We start from the raw sequence: 23,899 nt of genomic DNA, 5'->3' as shown, positions 1-23,899 counted from the left end.
ATTTCCTTAGTTGGCAACTAAAGAAGGGCAGGGGATCTTTGAAATGGCAGCAATCATGATGTTTACCACAATACATCCAGCCTTTTTACAGTGTTATGATGTTATAACACTACTGCATATGCATGGGGGAAAAATAGGTTCCATTGCTGATGTACATGATGACACATTTAGCGTGTTTCATAATTATTGAATAATACTGTTATGAGTTTGTGTATCCAGTTCAATGATCACAAACAGAATACTGTTTTCATTAGAATTTCATGGGAATCTTTGCTGGCCATTTCCTTAGCTGGCAGGTAAAGAGGAACAGGACAGAGCTCTTCTGCCAGGCTTTTAATTGATCTAATGGGCGTCCTCTGAAATCTTTGCTTCCCCCAGCACCTCACTATCTATGTGCTTAAGCTGTGACAAGTGTTTGAATTATAGTCTTAAGAGGTGCCAATTATCTGAAGCTGTGCCAAAGCTGTGTCAGTTAGCTGAAACTGTACCAACTGTTTGAACGGGGGCACAGGCAGTGCCAATCGTCTGAGTTATGGTCTTTCTGATTTAATGTATGTGTTGCTTTGAAATGGCAGCAACCATGCTTTTCTCTGCATTACATCCACCTTTCTTTTACAGCGTGATGATGAAATAACATTACTGCATATGAAAGAAAAAAATGAGGTTCTGTCACTGATGAAGTACATGAAGTCACATTTAGCATGCTTCATAATTATTTAACAACACTGTTATGAATTGGTGTATTCAGTCATTTTCTTAGTTGTCAACTAAAGAGAAGCAGGGGACCTTTGAAATGGCAGCAACCGCACTGTTCCACACAATACAGTCAGTTCTTTCAAAACAATATTATGATGTTATAACATTACTGTACATGAACACAAAAAAAGGTTCCATCGCTGACAGAGTACTTGATGACACAGTCACACAACCTCTTTTCAAGAGAAGTGTGGGGAGGGTCAGATCTGAATTCAGGAAAATATCCCCCCAAATAAATGCCCTTTTGTGGAAGGGGTGGTGTAAAGTCAGAACATCCGCTGGGGATTCCGCTCACAGGAAACAGCGGCAACATCAGTCCATTCTGCATAGCTTACTTCTGATTTTCACTGAAGTTGAGTCGGTTGAGTTTACTTCGAATGCTGTGCCGGCATTCTACATCTTTCTCTCTCTCTCTGATTTCTATTGAGAGTTGTGGTGTATATATTCTACATACCTATGAGAAAAGCCGGGTAGTGTTCTGGGATTGGTTTATCCTGATTGGTTAGTTTCACACTAGGTGTGCCTTTTGAAATAGGAGGCTCTTCTAACTGAATTCACTGTGGGGTAGCTATTAGTGTCCTCCCCCCCACCCTTTATCAGTAGTCAAGGAATTTGCTGGAGGGAGAGGAAAAAAACACTGCCAAGCACTGCTTTAAAAATTTAGTGAGAGTCGATGCTGACCACTTGATTGGAGAGCAGGCAGACATCAGTGCTTTGCAGCCTGAGTTCCCTCCATTGTTATTTAGAAATAGCAAAAGGAGATGTTGAGATGGTAAAGTAAGCAAAGTAAGTTCTACAGCATTATTCTCACGTTTGAAATGTTTGTGGTTAGAGTCGATTTAAGAGGAAAGCTCCCCCCCAATACAAAATGGCCCAGCATCTAAACTAAGCAATTATTTTCCTCATCTCCTATTTCAAAAGACATGCATAGCATGAAACTGACCAATAAGAACAGACCAATTAGCCTGCCAGGGGAGGGGAGGGGGAAAGTCTGAGGAAATTTCTGTTTTTAAAGGCTTGAAAGTGAGTTAGTGGAGGAGGGGGGGAATACTGCTCTGAAAAACCACTCTTGGAAACTACGGATATACAGAAGAGTGACAGCAGAATGCTGGGGAAAGGATGTGGAAGGAATTTCAAAATCTGATGGGAGAGTGAGGTGAGTGCGCATGTGAATATGGAAGCAGGTTTTTAAAGTGACGGAGGTGGGAGGTGAGAGCCATAGTAAACGCAAAAGCAGAAAGGGCCATTGAGGTGTGGAAAAGATCCAGGTCTTCTTGCCAAGGTAAGTTTGAGTATGGTGCATGCTATTCATGTGGGAGCACTCTGAAACCAGAGAAAATTCAGTTGGTATAGTCTTATGAGAGGACTGCACAGAGAGCATATAAGCAGTGAACATCTGAACAAGAGGCATCTGAGAGCAATCCCAGGGTGGGGGAAAGGGTTTGTGAAGTTCCTTGTGGGTGGCCTTTCTCCACAGATAAACCCTGAGTAATACTTTAACAATGTTGTGCTTCATTTATCTCAATGGCTAATATGGGACATCCATGGCCTTTGTCTAACCACCCACTGTGTGACTATCTCCATCATTCATTAAAAGTGCAATAAATTGTACTTGGCAAGTGCTGAGAATGTAAGGCAGCATTATTTGCACTTGTCTTTCAGTGACAAGCCTTCAGATACAGTAGTCAGTGCAATTCTCATCATTTGGATTAGTGGCATGGAATGAGAGACAGAAATCAGGTTCAGGGGAAGGGCTTCATTAGGCCAACTTCTGCTAGAAAGACAGTACAGAACATTTAAGTGAAGAGATAGCATCGGAACAGACAAGCCAAAGCACTATTTCTTTGTAAACACTGAATGCTGAAGTTCAAATATTTATTATCATTCTTTAAGGTCTCTGAAGTCCTATCAGTGGGGATATGCTGAAAGAACCCTCATTGCTCTTTTTTCAAACATTACAGCTTCTCTTGCAATTGTAGTGCTATACAGGGTTACTAACCTCAAACTGGGGCCTGGAGATCTTCCAGAATGATATCTGATCTCCAAAATACAGAGATCAGTTCCCATGGAGAAAATGGCAGCTTCAAAGGGCAGAGTCTATGGCATATCACTGACTCTAGAAGAAACAGAAATCCTGCAGTGGGAACAGAAAGTAGATGCTCTAAGACTTCCAGTGTCCCTCATGCAACAGTAAAGAACAATAGTGCCTGCTTGGTGTAGAGCCAGTTTGGTGTAGTGGTTAAGTGTGCAGACTCTTATCTGGGTGAACTGGATTTGATTCCCCACTCCTCCACTTACAGCTGCTGAAATGGCCTTTGGTTAGCCATAGCTATCGCAGGAGTTGTCCTTGAAAGGGCAGCTGCTGTGAAAGCCCTCTCAGCCCCACCCACCTCACAAGGTGTCTGTTGTGGGGGGAGAAGGTATAGGAGATTATAAGAAATTGTTTGATTGTGCAGCCCTATCCACCCCACCCCCTTCCAGGCAACAATCAAACACACAGGAACACAGTTCTGGCTGGCTTTGTGTCAGGGTGTGTGGCTTAATATGCAAATGAGTCCCTGCTATAAAGCAAGAAGAAATTGATTGTAAGCCACTCTGAGTCTCTGATTTAGAGAGAAAGGCAGGGTATAAATCTGCATTCTTCTTCTTTTGTTTAACACATCACATTAATACTTATGCTCACCTCAAGTGGAATTTGATAGGTTTTTTTTAGCAAAGTAGAACAGAAAACAACTTTGCACCATTCTCTATATGACACCGTTTCTCATGAAGATGGTGATCATATCAACTCTCAGTTGTCTTCTCTCCAGGCTAAAAATACCCAGCCCCTTCAACCTCTTCTCATATGATTTGGTCTCCAGACATCTCACCATTTTCATTGCCCTCCTCTGGACATGTTCCAGCTTGTCTATATCCTTCATAAATTGTGGTGCCCAAAACTGAACACGCTACTCTAGGTGAGATCTAACCAAAGCAGAGTAAAGTGATACTATCATTTCACGTGATGTGGACACTACACTTCTGTTGAAACAGCCCCAAAATCACAATTGCCTTTTTAGCTACTGATACCCAAAGGGGTGGTCTCCTAATATTTGGGGGAATATTAGCTCTTGAAGGAGAATTTAGATTTAGCAAGAGGGGCTAACTGCGGGATCTTTCCACAAATTGTATACCAGGATCTTTCCCTAGAGAACTCTCAGAATCAGGGCCGGTAGGATTCCCAACCCCCCCGCCCTGCCGGGGGACCCCTGGATTAGGAGCCTTTCCCCCCGATCTCCAAGAACGTGGAAGCGGGAGGGGTGGGGGGGAAACGGTGCAGCCTCCCTTTGCGAGGTGCATGCTGGGACTCGTAGTCCTTGCATCCTCTCCGGCTGCTACAGGCGTCTCCTCGGGGAGTCTGGCCGGCGGAGGGGGGGGAGCTCCGCCCCCAGAGGACCATGTGCGTTTCTACCTCCGGAGGCTTCAGTCGCTGATTGAAAGGCTTCCTCTTGGGATGGGGTGTCTGTGTTACTTTGAAAAAGTTGGCAGCAACTCGTGAGTAGAGAGGCCGATCCCCTTCAGTGTTGCCAGAAATGGGGGGGGGGGGGAAGTCTGCTGAGTACTTCATTATTCTCTATGTGGAGATCGATTCTCATAGGGTATAATGGGAATTGATCTGGAGGTTTTGAGGGCTTTGGGGGTGCTGTTTTTTGAGGTAGAGGCACCAAATTTTCAGTATAGTATCTAGTGACTCTCTCCAAAGTATCCGCCAAGTTTCAAAACGATTGGACCATGGGGTCCAATTCTATGAGCCCAAAAGAAGGTGCCCCTATCCTTCATTATTTCCTATGGAAGGAAGACATTTAAAAAGGTGTGCAGTCCCTTTAAATGTGATGGCCAGAACTCCTTTGGAGTTCAATTATGCTTGCCACACCCTTGTTCCTGGCTCCGCCCTGATGTCTCCTGGCTCCACCCCCAAAGTCTCCTGGCTCCACCCCCAAAGTCCCCAGATATTTCTTGAATTGGACTTGGCAACCCTAAGGGCCGGATCAACATATTTTTTGAGGGGGGGCAAGAGTAAAAAAATGCGCCCCCACTCAAAAAATGGTGTGGGGGGCAGCACAAACGCTAGAGTGCTGCCTCCCCCATCCTGGGGGAGGGGAAAACTCGTGGCTGCTTTTTTCACCTGGCTCATTTTCCCGGGGCTGGCTGCTGCGAGGGGTAGGTAAAGGGCAGCCTTGGTGCCTGTGATGCCTCTACCAGGCAGCGTCTGCGTCCTTCCCTTCCCTTCCCTCCACCCACCCACGCCAGCGCCGGTGTACTTTGGTTCCTCTGCTGCCGCCGCTCCTGCTTTTAAGGAAGTTTCCTCCCCTCTTCTTCTCTTCCTCCCACATTTTATGCGGAACCCACCCACCTTCAGCAGCACAACTCCTTGGGGGAGGGGAGAGGGGCTTATTTTCTCTTCCCTCACCATGCACCACTTGCCCCCCCTTCTCCGCCAGCAGGGCTTCCAAAACGGACCTCCACAGCCCCTGAGCCCAGGCCAAATGCCGGTGGCTGCCACCAAATCGCACCCCCACGCGACACAGCAGCAGCTGCCTGCCTGCCGCCCCTTCGCCGCCTCTGCTCACCTGCGGGACCCTTCCAAGCAGGGGGCCAGCAGGGTCAAGGAGTGCCCCGAGCCCCACTGCCACAGCCAGGCTGGCAGAGAGGCGACCATTGTGGCCAGGGTGGGCGGCAGCAGAGGAGGAGGCAGAGCAGCGGTGGCTCCTTCTGGTGCCCCTGCTTCAGTGCCCCCTCGGCAGGCTTTCCCCTTGCTGCCTTTGTAGTGAGACAGAGGCAGGAAAAGCAGCCTATCTGCTGGGTTGCTGGCTTGCTCCTCTCACTTGCCCCCCGGGGAGCACCCAATTCAGCGCCTCTCTCCAGGTGCTGCCCAGGGCAAGGTACTCCATGTGCCCTCCCTAGATCCGGCCCTGCTCAGAATTAACCAGACTGTTGCTTAACCAAGAGAGGTTGTAGATCCAGGTGGACAGCCATGTTCAATAGAACAAAGTTGGAGTTCAGTATTAAAAGAATAAATGGTACACTAATGCAAACATACAGAGAAAATGTACACAGGAAACAATCGCACAAGTTGCAGAAATGTAGGTGTGAGAGGGGATAGAGAATGGGTTTATTTATTTATTTATTCCGTAACTTATATCCCGCCCTTCCCACAAGTGGCTCAGGGCGGCTTACAACAAACAATAAAACAATAAAATCGGAACAAAGTTATTACATTTAAAATCAAGCATTTAAAAACCTAAAAACCTTAAAATTTTTACATTGAAGCTATACAGTATAATCACAAAAATCTAGAAAGCTACATTTGTCCAGTCAGGCGTAGGCTAACCGGAAGAGGGTCGTCTTACAGGCCCTGCGGAACTGAGTACGATCCCGCAGGGCCCTCACCTCTTCCGGTAGCTGGTTCCACCACATAGGGGCCATTGTGGAAAAGGCCCTGTCTCTAGTTGTTTCGAGATGCACTTCCTTGGGTTCAAGATTGATAGCCACCTGTACAGGAGGATGGCAAATGTCCAGTATCTTGGGTGTGTAGTTTGGATCCAGGAAAAAACCCACACAGACTAAGGTTTTTGTTTTTTGTTTTTTCTGGTGGTCAGCAGGGTTTTTTTTTTCAATTTTAAATATATTTTATTAATATTAATATAACAGTAACAATCCAACACATATAACTATTACAATATCTGTAACTTTAGCCATCCCATTATGATTACAGTATTATGTAGAGAGACTTAATAGAATACAAAGTCTATATATTTTTCTGGCAGTTGACATGAAACATTTTGGTTTTTAAAGAGAAAAATGTGTCTTGAGGGGCAGGAGGCTAGGGATGAACAATGAGTTGATGGGTCTCCCAGCCATAAAACTATAGGGGTAGCACCTTGATGGTGCCTCCTGAGGTATGAGACTAGGGCTGATATTTGAAGATGGATGCATCTGTGATTAACATCAAAAAATAATGTTTCTTGGTACCCCAGAGAATAGCCAGGAAGAAAGCCATCAAGTAAACACTGATGACAAATGTAAGCAGTTTTATGGAGTGATACAATAAAGCTGGTGCTAGAGATTTTGGAGGACAGAGGAGTAGATTACACTACTGTATCACATTTCTGACTCATGTTCAGCGAATGGTCTACTAAGATCCGTAAATCATTTTTGCACATACTAGAAGGAGGAGGAGCAGATTGGATTTGTATCCTGCCCTTCATTCAGAGTCTCAGAGTGACTTACAATCTCCTTTCCCTTACCCTCCCTACAACAGACACCCTGGGAGGTAGGTGGAACTGAGAGGGCTCTCTGAGAACTACTCTTGAGAAAACAGCTATGCTGAGAACTTGTGGCTGACCCAAGGTCACATCATCAGCTGCATTTGGAGGTGTGGGGAATTAAGCTCTCCCAGGTAAGAGTCCACATACTTAACCACTACACCAAACCAGGCTACTATTATAATCATGCATTTGATTTTTCCTACCTAAATGCAGAAAATTTATCATAGTTAAAATTATTTTTATTTGTTTTAGCCCAGTTTCCTAGCCTGTCAAGATCATCCTGCATCCTGTCTCTACCATACTTGCTACCATTCCCAATTTAGTATCATCTGCAAATTTAATAAGCATTCCTTCTATTCCTTCATCCAAATAATTTATAAAAATGTTGAACAAAACATATCCTAGGCGAAATCCCTGAGGCACTCCATTTGTCACTTCTCTCCAAGAGGAAGGGGAACCATTCACAAGCGCTCCTTGGGTGCGATCTGTCAATCAGTTACAGATCCACCTAACAGCAATAGGATCCAAACCACATTTTACCAATTTATCAACAAGAATATTATGTGGAACTTATCAAAAGCCTTACTGAAATCAAGTTAAACTATGTCCCAGATCCAGCAATGTAATAACTTTCTTGAAAAAAGAGATAAGCTTAGTCTGACATGAATTATCCCTGAGCAATTCATGCTGCTTTTAGAGATCACGGCCATCCTGTTTGATGATTTGTCCTAAAACTTTTCCAGGCATAAACAAACAAGAGATTCAAAAAAGCAAGACAAAGCAATAGGGTGACCATAATGTCTGAAGGCCAGCCAGGGACACCTGGGGGGGGGAAGGTAGGGGAGCGGAAACAGGAAGTGACGTCACTTCCGGTGACGTCACTTCCGGTGACGTCATGCCACCGCCGGAAGCAGGAAGTGACACCACTTCCTGTGACATCATTTCCCCGCGTCACCTGCCGGAAACGGGAAGTGACATCACTTCCTCTGACATCACTTCCCCCAAATGACATCATTTCCCCCAAATGCCACTGCCGGAAACAGGAAGTGACTTCACAGCACTTCCTGTGACGTCCCCAAAAATCCCCCAAATATCACCGCCGGAAACAATTTTGTTCTCAAATCCTGTATATACTTCATCAGTATATGGGATAAGGCACTTTCTCAACTGTGCTGCATAATACAGCCTATTTATTTTGTCCTGTTGGCTCTGTTGGCTCTATCTGCGCCACCTTCATCACTTTCGGGGTGTGGATCCCCCAGTGGGGTGGTCTCCCGACTCCCTCCGCCGGCTGTTTCTGATAGCCCTGCGCCCCCTCTTTCATTTGATATGTGTCCCGTGCGGGTGCCACCCTCCCGCCGGGAGATGCCGCAAAAGACACAAACACAAAGCTCCCTTACACTGAATCAGTGCTTGGGTCCACCAAAGTCAGTATTGTCCACTCCAGTCACAAACACAAAGCTCCCTTACACTGAATCAGTGCTTGGGTCCACCAAAGACAGTATTGTCACATAAGAACATAAGAGAAGCCATGTTGGATCAGGCCAATGGCCCATCCAGTCCAAAACTCTGCGTCACATAAGAACATAACAGAAGCCCTGTTGGATCAGGCCAGTGGCCCATCCAGTCCAACACTCTGCATCACATAAGAACATAAGAGAAGCCCTGTTGGATCAGGCCAGTGGCCCATCCAGTCCAACACTCTGCGTCACATAAGAACATAACAGAAGCCCTGTTGGATCAGGCCAGTGGCCCATCCAGTCCAACACTCTGCGTCACATAAGAACATAAGAGAAGCCCTGTTGGATCAGGCCAGTGGCCCATCCAGTCCAACACTCTGCGTCACATAAGAACATAACAGAAGCCCTGTTGGATCAGGCCAGTGGCCCCTCCAGTCCAACACTCTGTGTCACATAAAAATATAAGAGAAGCCCTGTTGCATCAGGCCAGTGGCCCCTCCAGTCCAACACTCTGTGTCACATAAGAACATAAGAGAAGCCCTGTTGGATCAGGCCAGTGGCCCCTCCAGTCCAACACTCTGTGTCACATAAGAACATAAGGAGGGAGGGAGGGAAGGGAAGGGAAGGGAAGGGAGGAAGGGAGGAAGGAAGGAAGGAAGGAAGGAAGGAAGGAAGGAAGGAAGGAAGGAAGGAAGGAAGGAAGGGGGAGGGAGGGAGGGAAGGAAGGAAGGAAGGAAGGGGGGAGGGAGGGAAGGAAGGAAGAAAGGAAGGAAGGGAGGAGGGAGGGAAGGAAGGAAGGGAAGGGAGTGAGGGAAGGAAGGGAGGGAAGGAAGGAAGAAAGGAAGGAAGGGAGGAGGGAGGGAAGGAAGCGAAGGGAGGGAAGGGAGGGAAGGAAGGAAGGAAGGAAGGAAGGAAGGAAGGAAGGGAGGGAGGGAGGGAGGGAGGGAGGGAGGGAGGGAGGAGGGAGGGAAGAAAGGAAGGCCGCCCCCCGCCCCCCCGCGCTTTCGGCCGCCTTACCTGATTCCAGGGCGGCGGCGAGTCCTGCGGGCCTGCGGCGGCGGCCTCGCGGCGAGGGAGGGAGGGAGCTGCCGGCGCTGGCCTCTGGAGGCCTCCAGGGACCAGCGCCGGGCCTCTCCGCTACCGGCGCTGGCCTCTGGAGGCCTCCAGGGACCAGCGCCGGCTGCTCCGCGGCTTCCCTGCGGCCTCCGCTGGTCCCTGGAGGCCCTCCAGAGACTCTGGAGGGCCTCCAGGGACCAGCGGAGGCCGCGGGGAGGCCTTCGCTGGCCGGCGCTGGTCCCGGAAGGCCTTCCAGAGGCTCTGGAAGGCCTTCCGAGACCAGCGCCGGGTGCTCCGCGGCTTCCCCGCGGCCTCCGCTGGTCCCTGGAGGCCCTCCAGAGACTCTGGAGGGCCTCCAGGGACCAGCGGAGGCCGCGGGGAGGCCTTCGCTGGCCGGCGCTGGTCCCGGAAGGCCTTCCAGAGGCTCTGGAAGGCCTTCCGGGACCAGCGCGGGGTGCTCCGCGGCGTCCCCGCGGCCTCCGCTGGTCCCTGGAGGCGCAGGCGCAGGGACGCTCCCTCCCTCACTCGCCGCCTTCCCCGCCAGCGGCCCACCGCCTCCGGGGCTGGCTAAACCGGGACCTTTAATGGTCCCGGTATAGGCAGCCCGGGAGCCGGGATTGGGTGGCCAGAACCGGGAATGTCCCGGGAGACCGGGACGGTCTGGCCACCCTACAAAGCAAAAAGAATTTGAAGGGAAACAAGACAAGTTTGAATTAGTACAACAATATCAAGAACACTCCCTAAGAGAAGCAAATCAAATGAATGGAACTCAAGATTGAAACTCAGGACTAATAATCTATGATTTTGCAGTATTTGAGAATCTTCCTATGATCAGGACTTAGAAAATGGGTTCAGAAAATTAATACAAGATTATTTAAAGGTAGAAGGTGACTTCCTGAAAATGGAGCAAATCTTTAGAATCAACTCAAAATACATAAAGCAGGATAACCTACTAAGAGACATATTGGTCTCATTCACTCACAAAAAATCAAAAGACACAATTTTATCACAACACAGGAAGGAGCCTCTCAAAACTGAAGGTAAAGAAATCTATATCTATCAAGATCTTCCACTGGATACAGTAAAGAAAAAGAAAATATTTGGAAATCTGACATGAACACTTCAACAGAAAAATATACATTATTGCTGGAAAATTCCATGTACCTTAGAAATGATCTTGCCAAAGGGTAAGAAAATAACAACAACATTAGTACAGGTAGAAGAACTCCTACCAGAACTGAAACTGGACTGTGATCAAAGCTCAGATTCAGAAGACCCTGAACTGTCCCCCAAAGAAGGAGAGGCAAAATAAAAAATTAGGGAAAAAATAAAGACAAAATGAATGAGCTCCAAATTCCTATGGAATTTTAAGTCTTGGCAAGATATACAAAATGAAGGAAAGAATATTCAGTGGTTGACATATCATCAAATGGCATCAAAAACACAATGAATTAATAGCAAAAAAGGAGGCCATCTAAGACAGAAAATGGCTTATGAACAATTAATCGCAGGTGACCTAAAGCATCTAGTAGGAAAAATATATAAAATGCAACTGCAATATGACACAGAAACAGGAAAAAGTGAAACACTGTATGACCAAATGGATGAAGAACTCTGGAGAAAATATTTCAATGAGCCAGTGGGAAAACTTATGGAGAAAAGAAATTAAATGTATTGAATCCCAACTCCTAAGGGAGAACTGATAAGAAATGTTCTTCAGCTGGTACAGCACACCCAAAGAAATTGCAAAAGCTAACAAGAGCTACAATGACAGATGCAGGAAATGCAAGGGTACAGACTCAGCATTCTATGTTATGTGGTGGTCTTGCAACAAAGCGAAAAAATATTGGATAAAGATCCATGAAGAAATACAAAAGATATTAAAAGTTAATTTCCCGATGAATAAAAAAAATGCTACTGAATATATTACCAACTAATGTATTAAAATTAATAATTAACTATTTAAATACATGGTGACAGCAGCAAGAGTGGTATATGCATCTAAATTGAAAGCTGAAATATGCCTAGAACTGACTGACTGGAAAAAATAAATTAACTGATTATATGACAGTGGCAAAGCTAACATCTTATTTGCACAACAGATCAGAATCTAAATTTCAAGAAAAATTGAATGTATTTTTTACACATATTTATCAAAATTAGGTTGGCAAGCTTTAAAGATTAAAATAAGAATAAAATGGCAAAAGTCCAGAAGGATCAAGGGACAGAACTGAGCAATATGTGTTTAAAATGTTTTATTTTTATTTATTTATTCGGTTTATATCCCGCCCTTCCCACCAAAGCAGCCTCAGGGCGGCTCACATTCAAGGTCATAAAAACCAGTATTAATAAACCATAACTTAGAAATATAATAATAGATAAAAGCATCTAAAAATATCATGAAACAATGTCAGGTGCTATTTTGATCTAACAGTAAATATTTTGATGTATTAGTAATGGCAGGTAGCTGCCAATTCAGTCGATGTTAAGTTTTATTATTTAGCTATTACTGCTAGATGTCCTATTAAGAGAAAGGTCCCAGGTCACAGTAGAGTGTTCAAGGTGGACCAAATAGTATCTGCTTTTTGTGGGCCAGATGGTTTAATATCTGTTTTTTCTGTTGTCATGGATTTTAATTCAAAAATGCCTGGTGGAAGAGCACAGTTTTGCAGGCCCTGTGGAACTGTGAAAGCTCTCGCAGGGCCCTAACTTCCTTCAGAAGCTCGTTCCATCAGCAAGGGGCCGCAACAGAGAAGACCCTGACTCTAGTCATCTTGAGCCTGGCCTCTTTGATGCTGGGGATCGAGAGCAGGTTTTGTGACCCTGACTGAAGTGTTCTCTGGGGTACAGGTGGGGAAAGGCGGTCCCTAAGGTATGCAGGTCCCTGGCCACATAAAGCTTTAAAGTTGATAACCAGCACCTTGAAGCGAATCCAGTGAGCAATAGGTAGCCAGTAGGCAGCACTTTCAGCACAGGTTGAATATGTTCCTGTGAAGGAATCCCCATTAACAACCTGGCTGCAGCATTCTGCACTAGTTGAAGCTTCTGGATTTGGGACGAGGGCAGCCCCATGTAGAGGGCATTACAGTAATCCAGTCTCAAGGTGACCGTAGCATGGATCACTGTCACCAAGTCATCGTGTTTGAGAAAGGGGATCAACTGCCTAATTAGCCGAAGATGATGGGAGGCTGATTTAGCAGTGGCTGCTACCTGGGCCTCCATTGTTAGGGAGCGATCCAGGAGCATCCCCCAAGCTTTTAACCTTAGGCACCAGCATGAGTTGCGCTCCATCAAAGGTCGGTAGAAAGACCTCCAGTTCCAGAGCACAATGACTTAGATACAGGATCTTCGTCGGATTCAATTTCAGTCGACTCAGCCTGAGCCACCCTGCCACAGCTTGTAAGGCTATGGACAGATCTTCCAGGGAGGATTCAGACTGGCCACCCATCAACAGATAGAGCTGGGTGTCATCTGCATACTGATGTCAACCCAGCCAAATCTCTGGGCAATCTGGGCAAGGGGGCGCATGTAGATGCTAAATAACATTGGAGAGAGAACTGCCCCCTGTGGCACACCACATGTAAGTGGGTGCCATTGGGATAGTTTCTCCCTATCACCACCCTCTGTCCCCAACCCTGCAGAAAGGAGGAGAGCCATTGTAAGGCCAACCCCTGAATCCCAGCGTCTGCTAGGTTGTGGGTCAGTAACTGATGATCGACCATGTCGAACGCAGATGACAGGTCCAATAACATCAGTACCACCAATCCTCCTCTATCCAGATGCCTCTGGAGGTCATCTGTGAGGGTGACCAAGACCATCTCCATCTCATGACCTGACTGAAAGCCAGATTGAAAAGGGTTAAGTGTCATTCAGAAAGTTCTGTAACTGCACTGCTACCGCCCCTTCAATAATCTTGCCCAAAAAAGGCAAGTTTGACACTGGCCGATAGTTCGCCAATACAGCCGGGTCTAGTGATGGTTTCTTTAGAAGGGGACAGACCACTGCCTCCTTAAGAGGCTGGGGGAAAGTACCTTCAAGTAGGGACTTGTTGACAATTTCCTCGGAGGAGCCCTTAACTCTTCTCAGCCAGCTTTAATTAGCCAAGATGGGCACAGGTCCAGACTACAGGTGATTGAGCACACAGTAGAGAGTATTCTGTCAATTTCCTCCAGGCTGAGTGGAGTGAAGTAATCCAAAATCTGACTAGAAGGCGTGCATGAGTCTCAATTTCATTGCTGTTTCAATTGTGGCAGAGAGGTCGCGGAGGAGTGACAAGACCTTATCTGCGAAAAAGCTTGCAAAAGCCTCACAGCTGATGTCCAATTCCCTAGTGTTTGGTTTACCCTGTGGTAGGGTGGTTAAAGACCGAATTGTGCTAAACAATTGTGCTGGGCGCGAGTTTGCAGACGTAATCATGGCTTTAAGATAGACTTTCTTAGCAACCTTGACTGCCATCTCATAGGTTCTCATATATGACCTATAAACTGTTCTTGTTACTTCATCACAGGCTCATTGCCACTGCCTCTCTAGCTGTCTGAGCCTCCATTGGAGTGTACCAGGCAGCCAGCTTTAAATGGAGGTGCACAGGGCGCCTGGGAGTGATCTCGTCAATGGCCGTGGTAAGCCTGTTATGCCAGATATCCACTAGCTCATCTAGGGAATCGTCAGGAGGCCAAGGGTCCTGCAGAGCCATCTGAAGCCGCATAGGGTCCATTTGGCTCTGTGGGCGAGCTAAAATGCACTCACCGCCCAAACAGGATCAAAGTGGAATATTCATATTTATGTTTATATTTATGGTTACAATGACCCAAGGTCAAAAATGTTAGAATTGTTAGGTATGAAAATGTAATTGTATGTAGACCAGATCGATACAAAAGTTAACATAACAAAGTAAGATCTGTTCAACAAGTTTGTAGATAGAAAAATGTTATTAGTTGCAATTTATTAGACAATATTGATTCTTATAAATGGTGGTTTTTCCTCTGATTTTAATGTTTTAAAGGTAAAGGTAGTCCCTTCTGCAAGCAGCAGTCATTTCCGACCCTGGGGTGATGTCACATCACAACGTTTTCACAGCAGACTTTTTATGGGGTGGTTTGCCATTGCCTTCCCCAGTCATCTACACTTTACCCCCAGCAAGCTGGGTATTAATTTTACTGACCTTGGAAGGTTAGAAGGCTGGGTTAACCTTGAGCTGGCTACCTGAACCCAACTTCCACTGGGATCAAACTCAGGTCATGAGCAGAGCTTGGACTGCAATACTGCAGCTTTACCACTCTGCACCACAGGGCTCCTTTTATGCCAAAATATTACTGCTTATGTAAAAATGAAACTTTGTGGTATTTCTATTTAATCTTACCTTTTTCAGTGTTTGTAATTTTTATATAAAATAAAAACATAGTAACATAAAACTTTTCCAGGCATAAATGTCAAGCTGACAGGTTGGTAGTTACCCAGATTCTCCATTCCCCTTCTTGAAAATGGGAACAACATTTGCCACCTCCAATCTTCTGGAACCTCACCTGTTCTCCAAGAATTCTCAAAAATAATGGCAGAGGCTCAGAAATTACATCTGCAAGTTCTCTTAGCATTCTTGGATGCAATTCATATGGCCCTGAGAACTTAGTTTCATTTAAGGAAACTAGATGTTTATGTACTACCCCTATGCCGATCCTAGGCTGCAAGTCCCTTCTCTTATCACATGTTCTGTTTTTGCCATTTTGAGCACCATTTTCCTCACAAGAGAAGACTGAGGAAACGTAGAAATTGGACAGTTCTGCCCTCTCTTCATTACCTGTTACAATTTCTCTTTCCTGTCCCTTGCTCTTTTTCTGACTTTGAACATAAGAAAAGAGTCCTTTTTGTTGTTGTTTTTAGCATATCTTGCTAGTCAGATGCTAAAAAAAAGATATGCCAGATGAAACAAAAAAGTCTGTGAAAGACACAGATAGAGGGAGACTGACAAATTTTCCTGGGGAGGGACTTCCAAGGCTTTGCTGCCACAACTGAGAATGCTTTTTTGGGTTGCTGTCTATCCAGCTTCAGATGGTGGGACCAATTGGAGAAGGACCACCAAAGATGACTGGAGCATATGGGTGGATTAATATGGGAGAAGGCAGTCTTAAGTATGTTGGTCCCATGCTGTACAGGGCTTTAATAAGACATATAACCAGCATTCTGTTACGGGAAATGCTTTGAGTCTCCTTTTAGAATGGGGAAATTAACAAATATGGAGACTAGGTAGAGTGAATTAGGAGCGAAGGATCTTTTCTTCAATGATACGGAGGTTGGTTTTCAGTCAAGAATACTCCAGGCAAGTAGATTTTATAATGTTTACAGAAAATATATAAAAGAATACATTCACACACACAAATACACAATACACAATACAGGCAATCAAGAAGCTAGGAAGGGTAGAGGTTATCGATAGAGAATTTAGTGATCGTTGTAGAGGGTTATATTACATGATCCAGAAGAGGAGATGTCCGTTCAGCAGGAAAATCAAAGAGGAGGGCAAGCACAACCAGCGTAGCAAGCTCTATAGACCCAATTACAGAAGTAACGGGGGGTACAGACTACAAATGGCACCCTACAGAATGCACACCGGCCTGGGGTGTTCACTCTGGTTATATAGTTCTGAGGGGTGGAGGACCTTTTAATAACTATAGAGTCCTTAATGGTCCAATGATGGTCTTCGTGAAAGGATCCCAGTTGGGAATAATAGATTATAATTTTAATATCCTTACCAAAAGGGTGGGCCACGGTGTAACTGGATGGTTTGGTACCGGTTTGGGCTCGATACTCAGAAAAGAGCTCAATGGGGCAGACAAAGCAGGATGGGCGTTATCATAGGAGTGAATAGAAATAGCTAGGTGGGATTAATGAGCCAGAGGGAGAGGCTATTGATGAGTAGCCGAGGATTCGGGCATGAGCCATACTTACCAGCAGTCCCCATTGCTATTATGCATCCTGTTGGGGCGGATGTGGAAGAGATAGGAGGGGGTCGCGCTGAGAGGGAGTCTTTAGGTGGTGACCAGAACAAACTCTCTACTGGGTCTACTCCATTTTGAATGGAGTATTTTCTTGACCTGTTTCTGGTCAGACTCCATTTTGTATCTAGGAATAGGAGTCCCACCTTCTCTCTCTAGTTATTGGGGGGCTCCATATGAACAGGAAGCGCCTCTCAGTCACAAATCCCCCCTTTTAGAACCTGGTGAATCGAAGATGAAGCTGTTCCAAACACACAACGCCAGATGGTGCTGCCGGTGAGGCACTGCATTCCCAGAAATGAAAAGCAAAGGACACAAGTATTTGCAGAAAACAGGAGAGTGCCAGAGGTAGGGGTGTTGACTAGAAATATGGGGCACCAGCTCTCTGGGAGCTCTTGTTCTCAAGACCGAATTCAAAATGCCAAATTAAAATAAGAAGTCTTAGGACATCTACTCAACTGGACCGTGGAGTAGAGGGATACTTTCAAATAATAACTGATCAACGTATTTCCGTCTCAGTACAATAATAAAAGCGAAATCATATAAAGGAAAAGGGAGCATTTCATACTATATCAATTTAAAAATGGGTACTAAACCTATTCATAAAACTAAATCCTGCAATCATTGCAGGGTAAATAACACACAGATTTTGAATACATTTGGGCTTGGCAGGCAGTCTACCATTAACCCAGTTTGCAAACAATAAAACAGATCTATCTAACACATTTTTGCTACCTACAACCTGCGGATCTTCTTTCTTCGGAGTACTTCCCTACTCCAATGGTTGTATTGCCTGGCAAAGCAACACCCTTTCTGCAGCAAGTGTGAATACAGGGTACAAATCCTTCATCTTACAAAGCGACTCCAGTGGTTTTGCAGTACATTGGTTGCACTCGGGTGAGAAGTTCAGGCCTAGCAATTCAGAGCAGTTGCCCTGGTGATTAATTGCCCTTCTCCATAGAGGGAACGTCCGGGGCCTCCCGGTCGAGAGGGTGAGGCACATGCAAATTCCTGGGCTTCTGGGAAATTAATCGCGACCCTGTATAAAGATATTTGGGAATATAAATCAAAGCTCCAAAATTATTTTAACATTCAAATAAGTAAGTTTAGAAGAGACTTTGCTTATTACGTACAATTGAATTTCTTCTAGAAGGGATTGCTGGAACATGAAAGGGATTTGTTTGCATTGTACTCCTGGAGGCCAAGCGGGAATTGTCAGCGCCCGGCAGAAGTAATAAAATTGTATTCAGATATTAAAGAAGAGAAGTGGTTAACATATAAACAACTTTTAAAAATCCAAGGAAAAAAGGTGGAATTAAAAACAGCTGAGGAAATACAATATAAATATAGTTGGTTTCAACTGCAACAAATAAAGAGCTTGCTTGACCAGGACATCAAGAACTATGGAATAAGACAAGAACAAACAGAACTGGAGAGAATGCTGTTTGGAGAAAATGAAAAGCTGATCTCAAGGACATATAAACTATTATTGAAATGGTCTACAGAAGATGAAGTAGTTAAATCACAAATGATAAAATGGGCAATAAATATAAACAAGGAAATACAGATGGAGTCATGGGAATACCTATGGAAGAACTCTATGAAAATTTCTACATGTTATAACATTAAAGAAAATTGCTTTAAAATGCTATATTGGTGGTACATGACACCTAAGAAATTGGCAAAAACGAACAATCTGTTGTCGGATATATATTGGAAATGTAAATGTCATGAAGAATCGTTCTACCATACATGGTGGACTTGCGAAAAGGCGAAACAATTCTGGAAAATGATTCAGCAGGAGATCTCAAAAGTTTTAGGATATAATATTAAGAAGGCACCAGATACTTTCCTGTTGGGATTACAAATGGAAAAATTTCAAAAGCAAGATAGAACAATAATTTGGTATATCCTTTCAGCTGCACGGACATTATATGCACAAATGTGGAAACAAGACAAAATACCAGAAGTATGGGAATGGACTCTGAAAGTCATACATTGGAGTGAAATGGACAAATTTACAAGAATCTTAAAAGAACAAGATTTAGAGAAATTTAAAAACGACTGGGGAAAGTTTCAAAAATACATTGCAAAACAATGGAATGTTAAAGGACATTTGGTGATCTATGACAATGGTTAATTTTTAAAGAAACAATATATGGATTACAGTTTAAAAATATGATTATTGGATTATAACTCCCCCCCCCCAATGATTAAGAGGAAATACCATGAAGATGCATTATAATTATAACCTTTGGGGTTTTTGGAGAAAGATTCTTTAATAGATAGAGCTTATTACCTTATAACAAATTAGATTAAATAGTAATACGGGGATGTTTGCTAAGGGGGTATGCACTGCTGGGGGTCACAAAAGGGGTGGGGTGGAGAAAATGTTATATATGTGTACTAACATTTAATGACAAATGATGACACGTTATTACAATATATTACATTACAATAAATTGTTTTAAACTGGGAATTGTCAGCGCCTAGGAGGCTAGCGCTTCCTAATCCAAAATGGCGACTCTGTTGAACTGGAGACCTTAGCCTGTTAGGTGGCCATCTCTTCCTGATGACAATCACAGATAATTTGGTGCCACTACTCTACAGAAAGGGGCAAGCGGGTAACTCCACTCCTTGTCCACCAATTTTTGCAGAGACCTAGGTCTCTAGGCTTGGCCTCCAAGCTACTTGTGACTGGTAACAGATAGACCTGAAAAGAAAGGAAGAGGAGGAGGCTTCTGGCTTATCGCATGGTCTCAGTTCCTTGCTAGTTATGTTAAAACGGGCCACATATTTCTCTTGGAAAGAACGGGGTGTGTGTACAACAATATATACATAGAGAAAGGATATTCTAATAGGACAAAAGGCATGCCTTATGCAAAATAAACCAAAAGCACCATGGATATCTTGGATATATAAGTACAAGCGATTACACTAAAACTTATTCATTGAAAAAGGAAAGAAAAGAAAAATAACATCTTAAAAATTTTAATGAAGTTCCTTACATTTATAGGAACTTTATAGGCACTAGCACTAGCACAATACATGTACTCGTTATGATTCGAAGGAGACTTAGAAGTGTCAGGCTGAGGACAGGTGATGCAGGCCTTCAATCCCATTTTCTGTGTCGACCGGGCCTCGTGTCGACCGGGCCTCGTGTGGGTCTCAGTTCAACAGGGGCTCCCTCTGCTAACTGCAGACCAAATCCTGACCACTAACCAGCCAGGGAAGGTCCCTTCCTCCCCACTTTGTTTTCCCGGAAGTTCTAACAACAGGATCTCCACTTTCTAATGGTAAAAGATAATGCATTACTACAGCCCCCTCACAGGAACCCCGTGGGGTCTTTTGCGAGGTGGAGCCTTAAGATCTTCTTCCCATGATCCTCTGTGTTTAGCCAAAATTCCTCTGCGCATGCCTCTTCCTTGCGGTGAATCTGAGTATATGCAAAACAGTTGCCCAAGGAGACTATGGGAGGTATATTTCGGACTCACTCCTATAGCAATTCTCTACACATGGTAGCATTAATAAAACAGACACACAGGAAGGAAAGGGATGATTATTCTACTGTTACCTGGTTATGGCAGTATGCACACTTGAGTCTACACACTATTCTGAAGGTCTGTCTCTGCAGGGTAAGGTCTGAGTGCTGCATGTGCCATAGTAACCAGAGGCCATGGCCTTCAGTAAGCCTTTCCTGACCCGAGCTTGCCGACGGGAAAGCAGGTGTGCCTGTCAAACCAGTGTGTCTTCCACATTGTGTGGTACATGCATAAGAGCAGTCTAAGTTTTCAGCGTAGTTAACATGCAACCCCTCCTGAAGATCAGAGATAGCAAACTGCATCGTGAAGCCACTACAATACAGAAACTACACAAAGGTATATGTTACTGGCCTGAAATTTGTGCGAAGACCTTGGTCTTTGGGTTGGGACTTCCAACCACCCAATAAAGTGAAAGAAGAGATAAGAAAACATGGAGGGGAATAGTGACTGGCATATTCAACGCTTTTATTTTCTGGCATGCAGCAAGTCTAATGCTGGGGAGTCTGCAAGGCATTCAATACATTTGATTTGCTTGCAGACCCAGCAGATTATAGCTATGAATGCAATGACCACTACTATTTGGAAAATTAAAAATTACAACAATGAGGTGGAGCATAATATTCAAAATTCCACAGGCCATTGAACTTCATCCAAGAAACAACTTCCACCAAGAGTGTTTGGCATCCAAAATTATGTCAACAGAAATTTTTGCAATCTGGGCTCCATTATGTAAAACAGTGAGTGCTGTGTTTTCTCCTGCCTCTTTGACCTTTTGCAATTCCTGGCTCAAGAGGGGGTGAGTGAGTAGACTGTGAATAAGTTCTAGACCAAGACCAAGGGAGACGGGAGAGATAGACTGATACAGTGTAAGAGATAAAGATATTTCTTGTTTTGTCCACATTGGAGTGGAGAAATTAAAATCGCAGCCATGAATCATGGAAATGTTGCAAAAGCATCAGTTGGTTTTGGTTGTAGGTAAAACGAATTTATAATGGCATAATTACAACTCGTCCTCAGGCAGACACATGCGTGGCCCACATACACCAAGGCTGATTGAGACTTGTTCATGGTGTCATATTAGCATTGCCCTGAAACCTTTATTTTTGGATTCAGGCAAGGGTGATGCTCCTTGAAGGCATCATCTTCACAAATAAATCCTAATTTTTCCTTGTGTCTGCACCCTTGGATATTAACTGTTTGCCAACCAGAGGGGGTGTCTCTAGCCCACCTGTTGCTATCTCGGGCATAGAGTACCATGTCTGGATTCATTTGTAAGCTAAGAGGGACAACTGGATAGGCGGTAAAAATGTTGCAGGCATCCACACTTATAATTAACAAAGTTAGTTATTGTGAAGCCCTAATGAAAATAGTTTTTTCTAGGGACCACCAGCTTTCCATTTGGATTTCCATCTGGGTCATGAAAGCTTTTAGGAGCTGCCAGATTTCTCGAGGAATGTGCCTGTCCATGGTTTGCCTAATTATACCCATGGCGGTGGCTGAATTATTGGCTTGTGCTTGAGTGCAAGCGAGTGCTAGAGAGATATTTTTCTGGAGGGAGAGAATGCCATCGATTAAGAGGCGGAAGTCTTTCTCCATTATTTGTTCCCAGGTAATCAATAGAGAACTGATGGCATGCTGCACACCAGCCAAATAATGCATTGATTGAATAATGGCTCCCCTAATTTAGCTGTGTCTGCAGTTGATTGTGATAATTTGTTGGACAACACTTCTAAGTTTGCGGCATCTAGGACCACCATACCTGCTCTAATGGGTGCCATCCAGTCTGCGTTTTGACCTTTTGGGTTGACTTTCAAATTGTAACATATCCATCCACTGTTCCCAGCCTTTCTTACCAGGCCGGATATAGGGAGCACATTGTTTAAGGTGGAGTGAGGTGTCTAATCCTTGCAAGTCAATTTTAACTTCCTTGGCCAACATTTGCGGTTGAATTAAAACCATCCCTTGCCTTGCGTTTCAGAACATGGGATTCCACCACAGGATATAGGAGGGTTTGGAGAGATTCTACCTTGTCAATAAGTGGATCAAAAATTAAGGTGGTGTAGTTACTGAATGCCAAGGAATAGTTGCCTTCGATATGGATGGTATTAATAATGAGAGTGTTTAGCATACTGAATTTCATATCACTCACTGCAATTCCACATTCTGTGTTGTTTAAATCAATAACGCAATCAGGAGGTCCTTGCTTAAGCACATCCTTCCTTTCAAAAGCCCATTCCAGCGGGTCCCATTCTACGGAGGGGAAAAGATATGTTTCCCCTTTTGAGCTTATCAAAGTTATCAGGGATTCAGTTACATGGGGAAGGAATTGATCCATGCCCACTGATACAATTATTTTTAACGGGTCGCCAATGTTCCAAACTGCTGCAGATATAATGGCTACAGAGCAGGGCATCAGGGGTTCTAAAGGGGATTCTGTGACTGGGGCTTTGGAAGGTTTGGGCATGAGCCGACAGACTACTGGGATGACCGGTTCTGTTGTTAGCTTAGGCTGGTGACAGAACTGCTCAATTTTTCTGGATGTTTTAAAAATATAATTCACAATTCTCTCAGTGGGCCATGTTTGTAGTGCCTTGGTCATTCTTAAGTCTGCATGCCCTCTTAAAACCATTAAGATTTCTGGGCTCCAGGCTAAATAACAAGTTATAGCTTCTCCTGGATCCTGTTTCCCGTGGCACTGATATATGTTTGTAAATTTCCCGTGCCTAACTACTGAACATGGGAGACTACCTGGAGGCTCTGGGAGGCCATAGCAATCCCACACTTGCATGTGTGTTTTAAATTGTTCTGCTTTAAAAAGGGGAAGGCTATTCCTAATGCTAGCAACACAAAGCAAAATATACTTACCATTGTACTTCAGGAGATTTTATCCAGCTGGGGTTAGACCCGTGAATGGAATTATTATGTTTCCAGACCTCATTTTTTATAAAGAATGCTTTATTCGTGGCCGTCTCTCGTTCTAACTGCTTCAAATCCAGTCACTGCTTTTCCCTCAATGTGAAATGAAGAACTGTTGCAAAACCAACTTGTGAAACCCTGCAATAAGGCTTCCTCTAAGGATCCACCCCAGACTGCTGGCCATGAATTTTCCAACTCGGGTATAGGGCATTCGTGTTCTGCTCCTACAATCATTAGACCATAAGGAGAGGGCAGTTCCTTTGCTTCTTTCTGAAAGTCAACTCCTTTGCTTACCAGGGCTAGTGTCCATTGTGCGATTCTATTGTTGGTAACTTGCCCATTCTGAACTTTTCCGAACAGAATATATTTCAACGAGGTGTGTGTGGTCTGTACAATAACTTTTGCTCCACCAATGATGAATTCCCAGTGTTCCAAACTCCATATTAAGGCCAAACACCTTTTCACAAAGGGTGAAGCGTTTCTCTGACTGTGATAAATTATGGGAAGCGTAAGCTACAACTCGCTTGGCCCCGTTTTGGTTCTGGTTCAGAGTTGCAGTGATGCTTTGTTCAGAGGTGGCCAACTAGATATAAAACGGCTTTGTCATCTCAGGGTAAGCTAGGGTGGGGGCTTGTAGAAGTCTCTGCTTGAGATCAGAAAAAGCTAGCTGCTGTTCTCTTCCCCACTCCCACTTTGCACCTTTCTTTAGCAGTGCATAGAGAGGATGGGCCTTATCGGTGAAGTTCTCTATGAAGGCATGCAAAAAGTTGAATATTCCTATAAGAGCTCTTAAGGAGTGTGCGTCAGTGGGGGAAGGGAGCTTTGCAACCACTTCCACTCTTTGCGCATCTGGAGTCCTACCTTCGGTCCCT

This window comes from Heteronotia binoei, chromosome 1, assembly GCF_032191835.1.
Source record: "Heteronotia binoei isolate CCM8104 ecotype False Entrance Well chromosome 1, APGP_CSIRO_Hbin_v1, whole genome shotgun sequence".
Lineage (NCBI taxonomy): Eukaryota > Metazoa > Chordata > Lepidosauria > Squamata > Gekkonidae > Heteronotia > Heteronotia binoei.
This window is presented reverse-complemented; position numbering follows the sequence as displayed.